Source organism: Chenopodium album, chromosome 6 (genome assembly GCF_948465745.1).
Source record: "Chenopodium album chromosome 6, dcCheAlbu1.1, whole genome shotgun sequence".
Taxonomy (NCBI): Eukaryota; Viridiplantae; Streptophyta; class Magnoliopsida; order Caryophyllales; family Amaranthaceae; genus Chenopodium; species Chenopodium album.
The window spans coordinates 60813652-60818937 of NC_137839.1; the positions used below are offsets into that span (position 1 = coordinate 60813652).

Genomic DNA, 5286 nt, shown 5'->3' on the forward strand with positions numbered 1-5286 from the left:
GCAACTCTGTGCTAAAGCATTGTAACATTGCTTGCTGAATCTCACGCAACTAACCTGACAACTTTATGTATAAGATGATGATTATTATAATCTTTCCAATAACTCGAGGCATCACTCGGACCCAAAAATCAGTCCCTAGTATTAATAGTCATTTGTATAGTAAGCAAATGATACAGATACAAAATTTGATAAATAAACTAGTGTATTTATTCTGTATCAGTATGTGCAATTTGTGCTTTAACATGACAACAATGGAATCACATATGTGTGCCTCTTTTTTAATGGTTGTTTATTTTGTATTTCAATCGGGTTTGACCGTAAATTAATTCACGGCTACTGAGTTTATTTATTTACACAGGAAGTTGATATTAACAGAGTTTTTCAAGCCAATTGACAAGGAAGAGAAAGCAGAGATAGATAATGGGATTTATTATAAATGAAATATTTGCTAGTAGCCTAGTGATGCTAAAGTGATTCTCTATCAAAAAATAGAAAACTTCAAAATGAAATATTTGCTAGTAGCCTAGTAACTAAAGTATTTTCATGAGACATTGGCCCCAAGTCATTATATTTTGTTTCTTGCATATTCCTTTACTCTCTTACCCCCCCTCTCCTCCTCTTCCTGAATTTTGTTGTTGTATGTGATCCAGGGGGTTAAGTTAGAAGTGAAGTTGTCTGGGTTGCATTGTACACGACAGATAACATGCTGGACTTAGACACTTTTGATGCCAACTCTGAGCTTATGATTATGGGTGGGTTGAAGTGTGGTTTAACGCTGCTGTCATTAGTTCGATGAAGGTTAGACTGGCTGAACCTTTGGGTAGGGGTGTTAAAAAAACCCGACCCGCTGACCCGTTGTTCCGGCAAATACTTGATGGGAATTTTAGGAAAAAAACCTATTTTTTTGGTCGGGAAAACTGCCTTCTATTCGGGTCGAGACATGGGCCGGATTTTTTCAGAAATGGGTATCCGATTACCCGAATTAAAAATTAAAAAAAAATTCCCAAAAACTCCTCACTGTAGGTAGTAAGGCAATTAGGGCTTTATACAACCTAATAGCCGTCACTCTCCCCTCCCCCTTCTTTTAACTCTCTCTCCTCTCTTCTCTCTCCCCTCTTTCATCTCTTCCCTTAACTCACAATCACACACTCTCACAAGTCACAACAACTTAGCAAGCCTTTTATCAACCAAGTGAATCGATGTAATTGAACCACGCAAGGGGTCTTCGACTCTTCGGTCCCACCGCAGCGGAACGACGGACAACCGCGTGAGAGATCTCCACCGCAGCAGAAGAACGGACAACCACGCGAGAGATTCCCACCGCAGCGGCAACCACGCGAGTTTGAGTTCAGATTGCCAAGTTGTTCATTTGGGAATGATAATGGTGTTTGCATGTTTCACTGTTCCCCTTTATTTTATCTTTAATATTTTGTATTTGCAATAGTTATTTCCCTCAATTTTGTTTTAATTCCTGGGTTGAATATTGATTATTTTCAAATACGTGTATTAGAAGCATTTTTTTATTGCTTTTAGTTGCAGCATTAAACTTTCTTTTTTTTAAGTTTTTTTTTATTCGGGTACCCATCGACCCGACCTGAGAAATTCGGGTACCCGAAATCTGGGTACCCGGATTTCTCGGGTCGGGACATGGGCCGAGTAATTGACTACCCGAAAATCCAAGTACCCGCATTTTCGGGTACCCAAAAATCCTTGCCACGCATGAAAATATTATCTTTTAGGTTGTTATCATGTTATTTGTTCATCAATTCTCAATAATTTTAAGCGATGTTCATCATTAATCTGCTAGACATTAAAGAAACAAATAAAGAGAGAATTCCTTCTCTTCACGTTAGTATGATGATCTATAATTTTTTGCTTTGAAATTTAAAGTTTTTAGCTTACTTTAGGGATAGTTTTAAGTTTTTTTGGTTGAATTTTGTCGGATCTTGAAGATCTGAGTTGAGCCGCTGAATCATTTTGATCTTTTTAGGTTTTATGGAGATTGCGTCGAAGAGTATTTCGAAGGAACTCAATGGTCGCCCTAACTTCCACTTTCCTCTACTCGAATCGGCGGTCGATGAATTTCATTGTCCATTTTCTCTGGGTGATCTGTGGGTTCGTTTGAAAGGTTAGTGTTTTTTGGGTTTTACATATTTCTGTTTTTTATTCGTTGATATTTGTCCTCGAGTTTTCACTTGTAATTGTATTTTGATTTTTTTTTAGTTGTCTTTGATCTGTTAGAATTTTTTTTTTAACTTTTCTTTAAATTAATTTTGATTTCTGGGATTTTTCTGATTGTCAATAATAAAAAATGGGAATCTGTTTGAGCCTCTGTTTGTTAAATTAGGTTTCTTTTAATAGAAACATATGACGAGATCTTTTTTTTTTTTTTTTTTTTTTGTATTAGTATTAGTTTGGCTTTCAAATTTGGTTTCAAGTGTCATGAATTATGATATTCGGTTTATTTAATTTGTGCTCACTTATAATTGATCTTGTTAAATACTGTAATTTGGTTTCTGGATATATAATTTTCAGATCTGGGAATTTTCATTCATTGCTTCTTTCTAGTTAAATACTGTAATAGTTTAGTGCCCTGCATTGGTAAGGCTTTCTAACTTGAGAATACTTGACTTGAGTGAATGGATTTTCTGGTGTATTGCCCCTTGATTTCTTTAGACAATGTGGACCTTTGAGAACTGTTAATTTAGCTTATACATAGTTTTCATGGCAGATCCCTGATAGTTTGAGCTCATGTGTTGGAATTTCTGTGCTTAATTTGTCTACTAATTAGTTTTTATTTTGGGGCTTTACCTGCTGGGATTTAGGGTTTGCAAGGGTTAAGGTCACTTGATCTGTCTTATAATATGTTGAGTTATAAAATTCCCAAGGGAATGGATGGATTGGCTAACCTGAGAACCATTACTTTGAGTAAAAACCGGTTTGGTGAAATTGGAGGGTGCTCATTGTTGAAATCACTTGATTTTAGTGGGAATTTGTTTTCTGAGAACCTGCCAAAGTCAAGTAATTGTTGAACTTGAGTTTCATTGGGTATCTTAATTTGGAAGAAAATTCCTTTGCGGGTTAGGTTCTTGAATGGATTGGAGGGTTAAAGGGCTTGAAAATCTGGATCTTTTAGCTAACAACTTCTTTGGTGTTTTGCCAACTTTTGTGGGAAAACTTAGGTCTTTAAACGTGTTAAATATGTCAATGAATTCGTTGAGTGGTAGCTTACTTGAATCTATGGCTGGTTGTTTAAGCCTTCAAGTTATAGATTTTAAGCAGAATCTATGGCTGGTTGTTTAAGCTTCAAGTCTTAGCTTTCTGAATTTCTTGTTTGCCCTCGCTTCACGAACTCAATGCATACTTTATCCTGTCACATAATCTTAGGCCATTTTTTGTTCATTGATTCACGTTAACTCTAATTAGGATTTGTCTATAACTTGTGTATGATTTGTCTTTAATTCTTCATATGTAGTATCTGACTTTATCAATGCTGAAGCCAAATTTACAAAACTTGTGTATGATTTATCTATGGTGCTCTCTCTCCTTGTGAATTTATAAAACTTACTAAAAGGTTATAAAAAAAATAGATGTCAATTATGAAAGAAGTTAGTGATCAATGTCCTAATTTTCCAATTTGTTTCAGGCTATTTTGATGAAATTTTGGAAGCACAAGTAAATTTGGGCATGGATAGAAGGCGAATTAATTTGGTTGGTGTTGCTGCTGCTCGTTGCTGTTGTTATGCTCGTTGCTGTTGTGATCAATGTCCTAAATTTTCCAATTTGTGTTCCATTATTCACTAAATTTTGTAATCATTATTAATATGAACTTTACATTTGGATGGGTTTATAAGCAGTTTTTAAGTTACAAAATTGGATTTGGTGCATGTATTATAGGATAATAACCAATATTTAGATTTGATTTATGTTATAATTTGAGTGGTGAATGGAATAAAGAATAGGGGTATTGTAACTGGCACATGTGCTTGTTACAATACCCCATAATTTTTTGTCTTGTTTAGAGATTATTTGTAACGGGCAGTTTCAATGTCCGTTACAAATAGCCAAGTATTTGTAACGGAGAGGTAAAGTGTCCGTTACAAATACTTGGTTATTTGTAACGGGCATTCATGTCGCTCGTTACGAATAAGTAGTTATTTGTAACGGGCGTTTCACCTGCCCGTTACAAATAATTACTTATTTGTAACGGACAGTGCCCGTTACGAATAACTTTTTCCTATCCGTAACGGCCACATACATAACGGTCGCTGCCCGTTACGAATAAGCTCTTTTTGCGCGTTATGGATAACCTTTTTTCCTCTAGTGACCCTTGATTTACAATCAATCATGCTAGGAAGCTTAAGCAACCTTACTGCAAAATAGACAAACTTATAACTAACCAAGTGAGTCATAAAAGTGGGTCAGGACCAAACTTACAAAATAAATCCTAATATCACAGTATCTTACCTTCAGCTCATTTCCAATCAACCACCTTTCAACTCACCTTGAAAGATACTTACAACAGATGGATTTCTAGTAGCAAGGCAAAATATACTCTTCTCAAACATATCAGATTCAAAGAGAGCGCACAACTCATGCTAACATGCTTCTTTCCACAACTAGTCAATCAAGGTTTATCCATATGATTCAGGATTTTTCATCCACCACTACTTGAATACATACCACACAACTAATCTCTGCATACACCTTTCGATCAAGAAAGTCAACCCAAGATGATACACAACTAGCTAAAGCTTTAATCCAATACACCTTAGATGATGAACTCATCAACTTTACTGGCAGAATAAAGTTTAGGAAGAAAGAACAAATTCTATGAACGAGCAAAACTAACATGTCATGTCATAGGAAAACATATACTTGAGACATTTCACAGGATTTAACATATCAAGCTCGTACATGATAAACGTAGCAGATATTCAGCATACATATCACCCACAGTCCCACAACCCTTCATGCTTTACGTGAAACATATATAGAAGTCAATTCTTCATTATTGGAAACCCCCACATCACATATATATACCACACGAAAATGATCATGACTCGGGTAACAAAATAAGGAGTATCAACCAAATTCTTAGGTGAACTACTTGCTACACAAATAAACAACTTAAACATATCATTAACCCCCACAGTACTAATATTCACACAATATTAATAGATTTTAAAGACATATGGAATGTTAATTCCCATCCTTACCTCATGTGGGGCACTTACACTTCAAACTTGCACGACCATTCTAGTTTTGTTAAATCAAGCCTTTTTA

At 35.5% G+C, this 5286-nt stretch overlaps 1 long non-coding RNA gene across 1 annotated transcript; it reads left to right on the plus strand.

Moving 5' to 3' along the window:
- Positions 1-1050: 1050 nt before the first annotated feature.
- LOC145634959 (uncharacterized) lies at positions 1051-3934 on the plus strand. Its single transcript, XR_014113710.1, has 3 exons — positions 1051-1384; positions 1991-2128; positions 3647-3934. It is a non-coding gene; the product is annotated as an uncharacterized LOC145634959 (long non-coding RNA).
- The last annotated feature ends 1352 nt before the right edge of the window (positions 3935-5286 follow it).